Source organism: Culex pipiens, chromosome 3, assembly GCF_016801865.2.
Source record: "Culex pipiens pallens isolate TS chromosome 3, TS_CPP_V2, whole genome shotgun sequence".
In the NCBI taxonomy this organism is placed as follows: domain Eukaryota; kingdom Metazoa; phylum Arthropoda; class Insecta; order Diptera; family Culicidae; genus Culex; species Culex pipiens.
The window spans coordinates 116,620,868-116,637,321 of NC_068939.1; the positions used below are offsets into that span (position 1 = coordinate 116,620,868).

The window sequence follows — 16,454 nt, forward strand, 5'->3', positions numbered from 1 at the left end:
GTAGAACAAAAGTTGCTACAGTCCCATAAAAAGTTTTTTTTCGCGAAAAAAGTTTCCGCAATACATTGATATTGAAACAAGGATAAAATGTTTTTGACAAAGAACTTTGTCCTAAGGTTTCTATACGGGGTGTCAATCCAAAATTTTCGCGAAGCGAAAACGTTACGTGACGAATTCCCCTCTCGGCAAATTTCCCCTCTTTTTGGTGCACGCTGGTTGGATGAGCGAACGTTTCCCAATCAGTCAATCGAGAGACGTGAGATTGATGTATCTAAAATCAGCCCCCCTCCACCTCATAATTTTCGGATCGTTGACGAGCCAACAAAACTCGGCTCGGTCGGTCCCGAAAATTCATTCTATTGCTGGACGTCGACGAGAACACATCAGAAGCAGATGGCCTGGTGGCCCGGTAGCAGACTGCCTGGAGGTCCGGAAGCAGATGGCTTGGAGGCAAGGACCAGCTAAGACATGCCAGTCGCGGGAGTCGATCATTGGAACTGGCCACCACCTGATCTGGAGTGGCCGGATGCCCCGCGGATGTTCCGAAGGGGGGACATTTGCCGGACCGTAAGAGTTGGGCCAATATGGGTATCAAACTTTATGGTTTTTGATACTGGACATGAAATTTGACATTTCGGCAATAGTGGCCACAATCTGGATTGGCCGGAGGCCCCGCGGATGTTCCGATGGGGGGACATTTGCCGAACCGTAAGAATTGGGGCAATATGGGTATCAAACTTTATGGTTTTTGATACTGGACATGAAACTTGACATTTCGGCAATAGTGGTCACAATCCGGAGTGGCCGGAGGCCCCGCGGATGTTCCGAAGGGGGGACATTTGCCGGACCGTCAGAGTTGGGGCAATATGGGTATCAAACTTTATGGTTTTTGATACTGGACATGAAACTTGACATTTCGGCAATAGTGGTCACAATCCGGAGTGGCCGGAGGCCCCGCGGATGTTCCGAAGGGGGGACATTTGCCGGACCGTCAGAGTTGGGGCAATATGGGTATCAAACTTTATGGTTTTTGATACTGGACATGAAATTTGACATTTCGGCAGTAGTGGCCACAATCCGGAGCGGCCGGAGGCCCCGCGGATGTTCCGAAGGGGGGACATTTGCCGGACCGTAAGAATTGGGGCAATATGGGTATCAAACTTTATGGTTTTTGATACTGGACATGAAATTTGACATTTCGGCAATAGTGGCCACAATCTGGAGTGGCCGGAGGCCCCGCGGATGTTCCGATGGGGGGACATTTGCCGGACCGTAAGAGTTGGGGCAATATGGGTATCAAACTTTATGGTTTTTGATACTGGACATGAAATTTGACATTTCGGCAATAGTGGCCACAATCCGGAGCGGCCGGAGGCCCCGCGGATGTTCCGATGGGGGGACATTTGCCGGACCGTAAGAATTGGGGCAATATGGGTATCAAACTTTATGGTTTTTGATACTGGACATGAAATTTGACATTTCGGCAATAGTGGCCACAATCTGGAGTGGCCGGAGGCCCCGCGGATGTTCCGATGGGGGGACATTTGCCGGACCGTAAGAGTTGGGGCAATATGGGTATCAAACTTTATGGTTTTTGATACTGGACATGAAATTTGACATTTCGGCAATAGTGGCCACAATCTGGAGTGGCCGGAGGCCCCGCGGATGTTCCGATGGGGGGACATTTGCCGAACCGTAAGAATTGGGGCAATATGGGTATCAAACTTTATGGTTTTTGATACTGGACATGAAATTTGACATTTCGGCAATAGTGGCCACAATCCGGAGTGGCCGGAGGCCCCGCGGATGTTCCGATGGGGGGACATTTGCCGGACCGTAAGAATTGGGGCAATATGGGTATCAAACTTTATGGTTTTTGATACTGGACATGAAATTTGACATTTCGGCAATAGTGGCCACAATCTGGAGTGGCCGGAGGCCCCGCGGATGTTCCGATGGGGGGACATTTGCCGGACCGTAAGAATTGGGGCAATATGGGTATCAAACTTTATGGTTTTTGATATCTTTGGGTCTCGTGGCGCAGGGGTAGCGGCTTCGGCTGCCGATCCCGATGATGCTATGAGACGCGGGTTCGATTCCCGCCTTATCCACTGAGCTTCTATCGGATGGTGAAGTAAAACGTCGGTCCCGGTTTCTCCTGTCTCGTCAGAGGCGCTGGAGCAGAAATCCCACGTTAGAGGAAGGCCATGCCCCGGGGGGCGTAGTGCCAATAGTTTCGTTTTTTCGGGTATCAAACTTTATGATTTTTTAAACTGGACATAAAAAGTTGTATTTGGCCATTATCTGAAGTTAAGCAGTTAAAATAAATTGCTTATTAGGCAGGAAGTAATAAATAGATTACTGCGATGCACTTTTTTTTGTGCCGCTGCGAAAATCTGTTTCTGGAAATTTAGAATAACTATCCCGTAATTAATTAGAGCACTGTAAAGGGCAGTTCTAATGTCTGCTGTTCAAATTTCCTGTAGGGGAGAGTGGGGAGACTTGATCCCCGGGGACACTTGATCCCAAGCCTGTATCTCGTCAGCATGTGGGTAAAACAATTAGCTTTGTTCTAGAAAGTTGTGCGAAATAAACTAAAACTCATTGTATAAAACAAAGAAAAAAAATTAAAAAATGTTTAGATTGAGTTACACACATTTTTCTAAAACGAGCTGCAAAAAACTTCCAAGAGATCTTTTTTTCTTTTTTTGATATGCATAGAAAACACTAAAATATTATTCAAAAAAATATTTTTTATATATGAATTGTTCGATAAACTTATCAACTCCAAAACCCTTACGCATTTGATGTTAAATTTACCGTCATACTATTTTTACAATCAATTGTTGAAAAAAGTGCGCTTAGGAAGACTTGATCCCTGCATTTTTACAGTCACTGGAATCAGACTCAAGATTAATTAATTGGGCTGGGTTTTCATACATAGTTTCCTTTAGTATAGTTGTACATAACTTACTGCAGTTTGAACCTTTTTTCAAAAATTTTGTAAGCAAAAATCTCCAGCTTTTGTAAACATGCTTAATTTTGGTCTAAAAAATAATATTATATGTTTTTAAATATTTTACATACTAAACTTGTTATATTTTGAACACAAACGTACAGGTTTTATGTGAAATTGCTGTAACTTATAGAAAATTAAGAGTTTGGATGAATAAGAAACATTTTGCTTAAGATTTCTTTAAAATGTTGAAAGGGGGATCAAGTTACCCCCAACATTTTTAAAATGCCGGTTTAAAATATTTTTTTAAAACGCTTCGAAGAGTTCATCTGATGAAATACCCTTATTAGCCAAACATAGATGAATGTTTAAGCTTTCAATTCATGCAAAAAGTTTATAGTTTTGTGAGAAATTGACAGAGTTATGTGCGATACAAAAAAAGGGGATCAAGTCTCCCCACTCTCCCCTACTGCCGCCGATTGCTTGCAACAGCCATGCTAAAACATTCCCGCATCTTGGTAACTTTCGAGTGGTGAAGAAAAGTCAATTGATTTCACCTCGATTTCTATTTCAGCTCCACTTGCAATTTCCGTCCCGTTAGTTCGATAGGCCGTTAATTATAAGGGAATCTTGGGGAAATTTGGACCGGACATTCTAATCGAAAATTTCAACAATCATCTTGCAAAGTTCTTTGTCATACTGGTCATGTGTAACATAACCACCTGCATCTTTTTTTAATTACTTTTTTATTAAAAATTAACTATAATTTGCACCGTTTCCGTGCCAAAACAATTTTTAAGGTTATAACTTTCAGAATAAAAATATTTTGAAAAAATAGTGTCCATCCTCGTATCGTCAATGCAAATATTTGAAAAGCTGAGATAATTCTATACAATTCTATTTTTGTTTTGATGATGTTGGTCCGACCTGTGATGCTGAAAAATAACCTTGCAAGAATTATGTTACGATAAAACGAATAATTAAAATTGAAAAGTGCCAACTGATTTATTTAAAGACCTTTTAAAAATTTTGACGACACATTAGAAATCTCAAAAAGTTCAAAAATCTAAAAAAAGTTGTTAATATTTTTACACGAAATTCACTTTTAAAATTAAAATCGGATCAATACTTGAAATCATTAATTAAACATCGAGGGCCGATTCGATAGCACTTTAAAGAATTTATTTTTTGCAATCGTGAAACTACTTATAACTTTTTTGTATCTAAAATAATAGAATCGAATAGTAACACTTTTCCAAATAAATGCTGGAAAGTTCTACTTTTCAGCACTGAAATGGATGTTAAAAAGATGAACTTTTCAGCACTTGTTTCGAAAAGTAATACTTTTCAACATTGTTTTAGTCAAACGCTTAATTGACAAAAAACATGAACATTTGTCTTATAATTTCACTGAAAGGGTGTTTTTCGGAATTGGAAAAAAAATATCGTACTCGTTGCAAAACTTGATTTTTTTTCAGCACTCGTCGTTTTTATCCAACTCGGTGAACCTCGTTGAATAAATGTACGACTCCTGCTGAAAAAATCTTCTTTTTGCAACTAATTGCATAATCTACTATTTCTTAATTTTATTTCATTGAAAAGCCATATCTAAGCAATCGAAACTTAGCTTTAAAATGGCTTCAACACGAAAACGGCAAATATTATCCAAATTCACATGAGTACCGTCATCAGGGGTGACATTGGGTCTTGGGGGTGAGATTGGGTCATGCAAATTTCAGCATTTTTGTATGACTCAAATTCACCCCCCAGACCCAATGTCACCTCTGATGACGGTACTTTTTGATTTCAAATACAAACTTACATCCAAAAATTTTTTTTTTCTGAGAGATTTGCAAAACTTTTTAAAAACAATATTTAAAAACGTTATATCCTGGCGTGACACAAGACGTCCACAAGGTTTTTTTTATGTCATTGTAATGGTAATTTTTGGAACATCTTTCACAAGTTCTAAAAATCGCCTCTCAGATAAACAAGTCTCAAGATTAAGTTTAATTGTCTATGACATTTCACTGTTGATATGAACGATTACGATTGAACGAATTGGAATAACGAACTGTTAAACACCAAACTTTGAAACCGCACCTTGGCCAAGTTGGCTGGCCACCAAAGTGCATTTTTTTTACTTTATATGCACATGGAATCGTTTCGTTTTGCATAAATTTCCCAAGCTCTTCCAAAATCCGGTAACCCAAAACCAGCCCTTTTTTAAAGGTTCAACTTTAGCCCTCCTCCTCAAAACCAGCGACAATGAGGTGAGGTGCGGACAAAACTTTGCCCCTCCCGGGAACTGAAATGAAACCCTGAACTGGGTGGCCAGTCGAAATCGAACCAGCAAATCTGCTCCTATATTCGAATTGTGACCGGGACTAATTGGCAAGAAAATGTGCAAAGTTAATTAGTTGCAACTTTTGCCCGGACGAGCTTTTATCTATAGTGGTGTCATCGTGATGGTGGTGGAGCAGACTTCAAAAGTGTGCAAAGTTCTGCAAAGTAGCTGCAAATGATGGGAAAAGTTGCAAACCACTAAGCTCTACCCGAGCAGCTTTCGTAATTGATCGAACTTTGATTGGAATCGGCGTGCGACGTTTGTCTCAGCACCCCCATGATGGATTATAATATCCTAAGTGTTATGATGGAGCAGATTTAATGGACGGGTGGAGGTCCCTTCGATTGGAAAATTGAGTGGAAATGGGAGTGACAGTGACAAGGGTGATTTATTATCGAGCTGTAATGTATGGAAACGTTTGCATTATTGAATAACTGAGGGAGAGGGTCTATCTCTGTGTTTCAAGTTAATCAAACAAGTTCTTGCTTTAAATGCTATAGATATAGAAATGACCAAGGTTCAACAAAAATAATTGTGAAGCAATTAGATGAGCAATTTATTGGCCCTTATATTTTAATGTTAAGTTGTTGTCTTTCCTACTAATCCGACTCAAATCGTTGACCAAGCAACTCACTCCTAGCCATTTCCTGACAATATTCATATTACCAACATTGTCAGCAATTCAGAGCAACTCAATCCTACTACATGCCAAAATCGACCGAACAGGATGCATTTGGAACTCATGCAAATTTAATTGACAAAGCTCAAACTAGACTCACTTCCGGTTTGAATTTGGTCTTGTTTTGATGGTTTTCTTTCAATTTCCTCGAGCACCTTCGTAGAAAGCAAAAATTTGAATTTGAACTGAACTCAAAGCGTCCTTTGCGTCTGACAAGCAAAAATAAGGTATAGATGAGGTAGTAGAATTGTTAAGGTCGTATGCAGCACAGGATGCAAAAAGAAGTAAATATAAAAAAAAAAAACTTCCAAAACATTGGCAAAGTACTTCGAACGAGTCAAAATACAATAAATGAGTTTTCACAAATGGTTTTAATTAATACTCATTGATTTTCCTTGAACTTTGTAGACTTTCCAATGACTAAAATTGCCATTTTATTCAATTGGTTTGTGCATACAAGTATTCATACAAATTTGACAACTCTGTCCATATAAAAATGGTATTTAAAAATCGAAGATCTGTACCTTGATAGGGACTATTTTTTTTTTTTTTTTTTTAAATTTATATTTATTTTGATTTTCTCTTCCATGTACATTCATTCAGTTAAAATATTATTGAGTGTCCAATCACAATCGATGACTTTTCACCTCAATTTTAAATACTAGCAACTTTCATTTATTCATGAAATATTGTAGCTTTCGCTATTCAGTGATTTCAAATGTAGGAGGTCCTACATGTACAATAGGGAAAAGGGATACCTTAAAACTAACTTATAAACTATATAAAGAGCGGATCAATGCAGCTGAAGACTGCAATGATTTTTGTCGAAATGCATCAATTATCTTATTGGACATAACATCCAAAGTGTCAACTTCGGCTATTTGATGAAGTTCACTGGTGCTGAACCAGGGAGGAAGTTTCAGAATCATTTTCAGAATTTTGTTCTGAATCCTCTGAAGTTTTTTCTTCCTGGTTAAGCAACAGCTTGTCCAGATCGGCACAGCATAAAGCATGGCAGGTCTGAAAATTTGTTTATAAATTAACAGTTTATTCTTGAGACAAAGTCTAGAATTCCTGTTTATAAGGGGATACAAACATTTAATATATTTGTTACATTTAACCTGGATACTTTCAATGTGATCCTTGTAAGTAAGGTTTTTGTCAAAAGCAAGTCCAAGATATTTCACTTGATCCTCCCACTTTAAATTTACCTCATTCATCTTTATAATGTGATGACTTTTTGGTTTAAGAAAATCAGCCCTTGGTTTGTGAGGGAAAATAATAAGTTGAGTTTTTGCAGCATTTGGAGTAATTTTCCATTCTTTCAAATAAGAATTGAAAATATCCAAGCTTTTTTGTAATCTTCTTGTGATGACACGAAGGCTTCTACCTTTGGCGGAGATGCTTGTATCATCAGCAAAAAGTGATTTCTGACATCCTGGGGGCAAATCAGGCAAGTCAGAAGTAAAAATATTGTATAAAATTGGACCCAAAATGCTTCCTTGAGGGACGCCAGCACGTACAGGTAGTTGATCAGATTTGCTGTTCTGATAACATACCTGCAGAGTACGATCCGTCAAATAATTTTGAATAATTTTCACGATATAAATCGGAAAATTAAACCTTTTTAATTTCGCAATCAAACCTTTATGCCAAACACAGTCAAATGCTTTTTCTATGTCTAGAAGAGCAGCGCCAGTAGAATAGCCCTCAGATTTGTTGCTTTGAATTAAATTTGAAACTCTCAACAACTGATGAGTAGTTGAATGCCCAAGGCGAAATCCAAACTGCTCATCAGCGAATATTGAATTTTCATTAATGTGCGTCATCATTCTATTAAGAATTATTCTTTCGAATAATTTACTAATAGATGAAAGCAAACTAATGGGCCGATAGCTTGAGGCTTCAGCAGGATTTTTATCCGGTTTTAAAATCGGAACTACTTTGGCATTTTTCCAACTACTGGGAAAATATGCCAAATCAAAACATTTGTTGCAAATTTTGACCAAGCTACTTAAAGTTGCTTCAGGTAGTTTTTTAATTAAAATGTAAAAAATGCCATCCTCACCAGGGGCTTTCATATTTTTAAATTTTTTGATAATAGATTTTATTTCATTCAGATCCGTATTAAAAACATCATCTGATGAAAACTGTTGTTCAGCAATATTCTGAAATTCTATTGAAATTTGATTTTCAATAGGACTCAGAACATTTAAGTTGAAATTATGAGCACTCTCAAACTGCTGAGCAAGTTTTTGAGCTTTCTCCCCATTAGTTAATAGAATATTATCACCATCTTTTAAAGAAGGGATTGGTTTTTGAGGTTTCTTAAGAACCTTTGAAAGTTTCCAAAAAGGTTTGGAATAAGGTTTACTTTGTTCGACATCTCTTGCGAACTTTTCATTTCGCAGGAGAGTGAATCTGTGGTCAATAACCTTTTGCAAATCTTTTTGAATTCGCTTCAGTGCAGGATCACGAGAACGTTGATACTGTCTTCGACGAACATTTTTCAGACGAATCAGAAGCTGAAGATCGTCATCAATAATGGGAGAATCAAATTTGACTTGGACTTTAGGAATAGCAATATTCCTAGCATCCAAAATTGCATTAGTTAAAGATTCCAAGGCTGAATCAATATCAGCTTTGGTTTCTAAAACAAAATCATGATTTAAAATGTTCTCAATATGATGCTGATACCTGCCCCAATTAGCTTTGTGGTAATTAAACACAGAACTATTGGGTCTGGTAACTGCTTCATGAGAAAGTGAAAAAGTTACTGGAAGGTGATCAGAATCAAAATCAGCATGAGTCACTAAAGGACCACAATACTGACTTTGATTTGTCAAAACCAAATCAATTGTTGATGGATTTCTAACAGAAGAAAAGCAAGTTGGCCCATTCGGGTATAAAACCGAATAAAGACCAGAAGTGCAATCTCTGAATAGAATTTTACCATTGGAATTTACTTTTGAATTATTCCAAGATTGGTGTTTGGCATTAAAATCACCCATGATCAAAAATCGAGATCTATGCCGAGTAAGTTTATTCAAATCCCCTTTGAAATAATTTTTATTTTCCCCAGTGCATTGGAAAGGCAAATATGCAGCTGCAATCATAATTTTCCCAAAAGAAGTTTCAAGTTCAATACCCAAACTTTCAATAACTTTTAACTTAAAGTCACGTAACGTACTATAAGTCATACTACGGTGGATAACTATTGCAACTCCACCGCCATTTCGATTCATTCTGTTATTGGTTATAACTTTATAATCTGGATCACTTTTCAAATAAGTGCCAGTTTTTAAAAATGTTTCGGTTATAACAGCAACATGCACGTTATGAACTCGTAAAAAGTTGAAAAATTCATTTTCTTTCGCTTTTAAAGAGCGAGCATTAAAATTCATAATATTGATGGAATTACTTAGATCCATGATTAAACTTCAGGGTAAGAACAACATCATTCGCAAATTTTAATCCAATCTGGATAGCTTCCATCATGGATGTAGCATTACTCATTGTTTGAATCAAACCAAACAGTGAGTTTTGCAAAAAAGTCATTTTTTCAAACGTAACATCGCCGAGATCAGAAGATCCCAAAGCGTTGCCAGCAGAAAAATTTTCAAATGAAATTTGAGGTACCTGCCCAATTTGAAAATTGGTAGAGGATTTAAAATTCGTGGATGAACCCGAACCCGAAACGACGTTGGCATAAGAAATGCCATTGCTGTTACCTAACTTTTCCACGGTAGGGGTATTGTTCGAGTGAGACAGCACGAACGTTTGATTTAAAGATGCAGGTACAACCTGACTTTGAGAAAATTTCGGTTTGGATTTCGGCTGATGCTTAGCACGAGAATCCAAAACCTTTTTTCTGATGGGGCAATCCCAGAAATTTGATTTGTGATTTCCACCACAATTTGCACATTTAAATTGGGTGACTTCTTTCACGGGACAATTGTCCTTGTCGTGAGAAGAATCACCGCAAACCATGCATTTTGGAACCATGGCGCAATGATCAGTACCGTGACCGAATGCCTGGCAACGCCGGCACTGGGTCAGATTCTGGCCATTACCGCCATGTTTCTTAAAATGCTCCCACTTTACCCGTACATGGAACAAAAACTGAACTTTGTCCAAAAGTTTCAAATTGTTGATTTCATTTCTGTTGAAATGAATCAGATAAAATTGTGAAGTCAAACCAAAGCGAGAAATATTCCCGTTTGATTTTTTCTTCATTGGTATTACTTGGGATGGGGCAAAGCCAAGCAACACCTTAAGTTCGTTTATGATCTCATCCACCGACAAGTCGTTGGAGAGACCTTTCAGGACCGCCTTGAATGGACGAGCATTCTTGGTCTCATACGTGTAAAAATTGTGTTTGTGGTTTTTCAAATAACCAACAAAAGTTTGGTGATCTTGTAAAGATTCCGTCAACAAGCGACATTCTCCTCTTCGACCAAGCTGGAACGAAACCTTCAAATTGCAAGTTTCCTTGCAATTTTTCAGTTGCGTTCGAAAGCTGGCCAAACCGGAGACGGAAGTCACTATAATTGGCGGAGCCTTTACTCGTTTCTCGACGGCAGAAGGCTCAGTACGAGTAGAAGGATCCTTGTCAACAGTTTCGGATAAAACACCGAAACTGTTTGCCAATGGAATTGGAGGATTGACCTCACTTTCAGAATCAGAATCAGACCTCGGATGAGGCTGTTTTCTTTTTCTGTTTCCGTTAGCCGGTTTAGCGTTCAAACGCTTCACCGACGTAACGATCAAATCTTCAGAAGATTTGCGTTTACCTTTGTTTTGACGCATTTTGCAAGCAAAGTTCTCTTAAAAAGATGGCTTCGTTTGTAAAATACAACAAAATTTCAGGTGGGGTTAGTCTTGAAAAGACTGTTTAGAATTTGGGAAAATAACTCAGGTAGTCTTTAAAAAGACTGTGATTTTTTTTTGAAATAACTCTGAGCTTAGGTAGTAAAAAATACCGCAGCTCTAGTGTCCGTTCACCTCGAAGGTTCGCAAGACACTGATTGATAGGGACTAATTAGATTAATTAGTGTGACGAACTTGATTCCCCGGGAAATCGGCCATTTTTAACTTTTCGATTCTCAGGAAATTTGTTCGAGACTCCCGGGAATTTTAATTACTTATAAATAGATATAAACCAAATTAATATCAAGCTTATCAAAAACATTAGAAGGTTATATTCTATGCAATGAAAAAATATAAATACACTTTAAAGTTCGATTTTTCAATTGTTTTAATTTGTTAAAACGACTACTAAGTTGGGAAGTCCAGATTTAAAGTATTTAAAGTAAGTTAACTTTTCTACTTCAAGGTAATTTCCCATTTTGATAATAAAAAGTTTTTTTTAAATATATTTTTTTTCGCTACTAGCTAACGTCATGATTTGAAATCCGGACAATTAAAAGCATATCATTTTTGTTATAGCTGGCAAAAAATCATGTAAAAGGTTGGAAATGAAGAAATATCATCTGGATGTAGTACAATTAGTCAATTTAAAGAGAATGCATGCACAATATGTCTTTTCTAACCATTTTTCCTCAGAATTTCAACATTAAAATGACTTGTTGTGCTTCGAATCCCGGACACTGATAAAAGTTGATTCAAAATCCGGACACTTTTGATTCGATTTCCGGACACTCGATTTTGCTTATGAATCGCACCAATTTGAGCCGAAATTTTAGTGAATGGCATTCTTTAGGTCTCAAATAAGCTGTTAACATCAAAACAATCGATATTTGTATAAAAAAAAAATTTGCAAGAATTTAAGGAAATCAGAACCAAAAATTTCTGCTTTGCCTTCCCGTTGCTTCGGACGCCTATGAAATATTTCAGCGAAATGTTTCACAGTTTTGGTAATCTCATGTTTTTATTTAATGTAATTGTTTTGGCATTGGCTTCAGCGTCCAAACATATTTGAAATGAAAGTTGATGTTAGAATTCACCAAAAAACACAGCTTCGACAGTAATTATGCGAACTTATATCCAAATAATTGATAAAATAAGATTTTTTGCGTCCGGGTTTCGAAGCGTCCTCGATACCTGGCAAGCCACTTTTATTAAAATAATGAACAAAATTGTGTTCAAAAATTCTGTATTATTAAATTTTATACAGTATAGCATCACAACAAAAACAGTACAGATTTATTTAACTTTAAAAGGTCTTATAAGCTATTGTGTTTCATATGTCGACAAAACAGAGTTACCTGATTTAGTAATTGGTTATCTATCCGTGTGGAGCAAAAATGTTTTTTTTTATTCTTTGTTGTCATATTTCTGTGTTTGGGAGTGGCGTGTTGAAAAAAAACTTTACTTAATCCACCTTTTGGAGGTTGGTGCCTTCCTCACATTTAGAGGGCAATGCTATCCAAAATAGATACAAAAGGGAGGACCTTTCAGTGTTCTATCAACTTGATTCATTATTCATACCATCAGTAGTCAGATCTTCATAATTCAGGGCACTTATGTGCTTATAACTTTTGATAGGGTTGTCAGATCTTCAATCTTTTGAACTCGTTGAAAAGGTCTTTTAATTACCTATCCAAATACAAGTCGCATGATAGATCCGGACAACGTTTTCATATAAATATATGAGATCCGGCCTCCAAAAGGTGCATAAATAACACTTAGGTGCTTATAACTTTTGATAGGATCATCAGATCTTCAATCTTATGAACTCGTTGAAAAGGTCTTTTGAATACCTTTCTAAAAATGTATAACAAGATGGAGTGACTTACAAAAACCACCCTTTTTACAATATTCCGGACTTTTGCTGAAATCGTTTTTTTGGCATATTTTTTGAAGTACTTAACTAAACTTCATAATTTTCAATAGCGATTTATGGGACCACAAGACGGATTGAATGAGACCAAAACGGTCCAAATCAATTCAGCCTGTGCCGAGATAATCCAGTGCAAATTTTTATGATCAACATCCCACCACACACACAGACATTTGCTCAGAATTTAATTCTGAGTCGATATGTATACATGAAGGTGGGTCTAGATGGTCAAATTAAGAGTGATTTTATAGCCTTTCCTCCAGTAAAGTGAGGAAGGCACCCAAGTAACAAGCAAAATGCCTTTACTTCTTAACAGGTTTTATAAAAGGTTTGAAATTTGCTTTTCTGTTTTATGAAAACATTGATCAAAACTTGCTGGGTTTATGATACGAAAGTTTTAAAAATATCTTTAAGAATACTTTAAGAGCATGGAACATAGTTTTATATCACACTTCATTGTTTCTCTTAAAGCTATCCCAGAGAGGTTATTTATAAGACTTTTAAGTATTGTCCCGCATTGTCCCGCCCGTGTGGATTAATCGGACCGCGCATTGGCTCACAATCCAGAGGTTGCTGGTTCGAATCCCGCGGCGGGCGCTCTAAAATTCTTTGTGTAAATATGGGTATCCGGCGCCGTCGCTCCGTGCCGTACTCAAACACTTAGGAGCCCAGGGCGGCGAAGTCCTTGTAGTTAAAAAGGAAGACACTAGTGGTTGGTACTAGCAATGGTGGCCGACAGCTATAAAGTCAACTTCGTTTTTTAAGCATTGTCAAAACTGCTTTGAAACTAAATTAAAACTACTCTGTTCTATGAAAGCATATTTCCAGATTATTTGAACTTGATCTATCAAATCACATTTTTTTGTACAGTCGGTCGGTTTAGTGTCAAAGAAACTTTTACCAAAATTTGTGATCCCGGTAAACAAGTGATACTTTTCGCCCGTTTCCGGCTCCAGCGCGGATGTAACGGAGTACACCTATCCGAGGGTGATCGAGTACATGCCGATTTGTTCCATTGACATGCATGGGCAGTAGATGTTTTTTTCCGGCACGTGTTGATCGAGTAACACGAGAATCATCATGGGCGCCGATTCCGTAGCTACCGTGAAGCCGACGCGCAGAATCGACAAGCTAAAATCATCAGTTAGGCCATCCGTTTGTCCGTCAGAGCCTTTCGAGGATAAGCTGGATAAGGCGTTCCGAGAAGCGGATAAATTCGTCGCGGAGTGCTAGTGTTTTAACGTTGGTCTAGTGTTGTTTATTAAAATCAGTGTTGTTGTGTCGACGGTAAATTCCTTTATGCGAGGAAAACTTATGATGATCCCAATCAAATAAATGAATAAAGAATATGAAAAAAAAATGTATTTTGTTTTTTATCCAACGATGAAAAAATAACCATAAAAAACGTTTTGGATCTACCTCCTGCTAACTAAAATTCGCATGCGCTACGGTCGCAGTACTACGCCTTTTGCATACATACCATACCAATCAGCTTAGAACACCATACGCGGTGCCCGTGCTGTATCAAGAAGGTTGTTCCATGTTGCTCGGTTCTGGGCTGCAGCTCGCCAGTCTCCTAGGTTGCAGATCTTTCTTAGGTCCGTCTCGATCTGATTTCCCCATCGTGCACGCTGTGCTCCTGCTCTTCGGCCTGTGCCGCCATCCGGTCGCGCGCGGTCAAAGAGCATCCTGACAGGATGGTCTTCGTCCATCCTCGCGACATGGCCGGCCCACCTGAGCCTCCCGATTCTCGCCAGGGTAACGATTGTCGGTTCTCCCAGCAGCGCGTGCAGTTCGTGGTTCATGCGCCTTCGCCACTCGTTCTGAGCTGTACGTACTCCACCGTAGATCGTTCGCAGCACCTTCCGTTCGAAAACTCCAAGGGCTCGTTCGTCCTCTTGCCGCAGCGTCCAAGTCTCATGGCCATAGAGGGCAACCGGTCTAATCAGTGTCTTGTACAGGGTCAGCTTCGTGGCGCGTTGCACTCGATCAGATGTCAAGGTTTTCCGTAATCCAAAGTAGGCGCGATTCGCGGAGTGGATACGAGTCCGGATCTCTAAGCTGGTGTCGTTGTCGGCCGTTACCAGCGATCCCAAGTACACGAATTCGCTCACCTCCTCCAGCACATCGCCATCCACAGCTAAAGGGGTGAGTCTTGGGGGGTCAACGTCCTTCGAGCCCCTCCCTTTCATGTACTTTGTTTTCGTCGTATTCATGGCCAATCCAATTCGTCTTGCTTGCGTCTTTAAGGCGGTGTAAACCCTTTTCACCGTCTCTAGGTCTCTCGCTATAATGTCAATGTCGTCCGCATAAGCAAGAAGTTGGACTGTCCTGTTGCAAATCGTGCCTCTCGTTTCTATACCCGCTCTTCGCACAACTCCCTCAAGTCCGATGTTAAACAGCGCATTGGATAAGCCGTCACCTTGTCGTAACCCTTGGTGCGATTGGAAGGGGTCCGCTAGCTCCCCTGCCACTCGCACGTGACACATCACACGATCCAAGGTAGCCTTGATCAGCCGAGTCAGTTTGTCCGGAAATCCGTTCTCGTGCATGATCTGCCATAGCTGTTCGCGGTCGACTGTATCGTAAGCTGCCTTGAAATCGATGAAAATGTGATGTGTGGGCACGTTGTACTCACGGCATTTCTCGAGGATCTGCCGGAGCGAGAAAATTTGGTCCGTGGTGGCCCGAGCGCCAGTAAACCCCGCTTGATAGGGGCCCACGAACCTCCGTGCGTACGGTGTCAGCAGACGGCAGAGGATCTGGGAGAGGATTTTATAGGCCGCGTTGATAAGCGTGATGCCGCGGTAGTTGCCGCAGTCCAGCTTATCGCCCTTTTTGTAGATGGGACACACGACACCATCCATCCATTCTTCTGGTAGTTTCTCCTCCCTCCAGATCTTAGAAATCACCAAGTGGATCGCCCTCGCCAACTGCTCTCCTCCATATTTGAAGAGCTCACCGGGTAACCGATCTTTACCGGCGGCCCTGTTGTTCTTCAGCTGCCTGATCTCCTTCTTCACCGTCTCCAGATCAGGTGCCGGGAACTGTTCGTCGGCAGCGGGCGGTCCAAGTTGGGCTTCAAAGCCGTCTCCATGCGCTACATCGCCGTTGAGGTGCTCGTTGAAGAACTGCTGCCACCTGTTCAACACCTCGCCTTTGTCCATAAGAAGGTTTCCCTCGGCGTCCCGACAAGTGTTGGCTTGCGGCGCATAGCCTTTGCGGGACCGGTTAACTTTCTCGTAGAACTTACGCGTCTCGTTCTGCCGGAACAGCTGCTCCATTTCGGCGCGATCGCGATCTTCCAGCTGGCGCTTCTTGAGCTTGAAGACCGTTCTCTGCTGTTTCAGCGCTTGTTTGTATCTGGCCACGTTCTCATCAGTTGCAGCTCTCAGCTTCACCGCATAAGCTGCTTTCTTCTCGTCAAGTAGCCGCTGGCACTCCTCGTCGAACCAGCGCTGCTTTTCAACTCGGACCGTACTACCTAGCGCGGCTTCAGCGGCACTGCCGATGGCCGAGCAAATTCTGCTCCATCCATCGTTGAGCGAGGCAGCGCCGAGTTCCTCCTCCGTTGGCAGGCTCGCTTCCAGCTGCTGCACGTAGTGCTGAGCCGCAGCCGTGTCCTGCAGCCGCTCGATGTTGAACGGCGGTGGGAGCCGGCTCCGTCGTC

The 16,454-nt window shown here is 40.1% G+C and overlaps 1 protein-coding gene across 4 annotated transcripts in view; it reads left to right on the forward strand.

Moving 5' to 3' along the window:
- Positions 1–16,454, forward strand: part of LOC120428561 (protein sidekick-1-like) — a 348,405-nt gene that overhangs the window by 306,381 nt on the left and 25,570 nt on the right. The window lies entirely within an intron of this gene.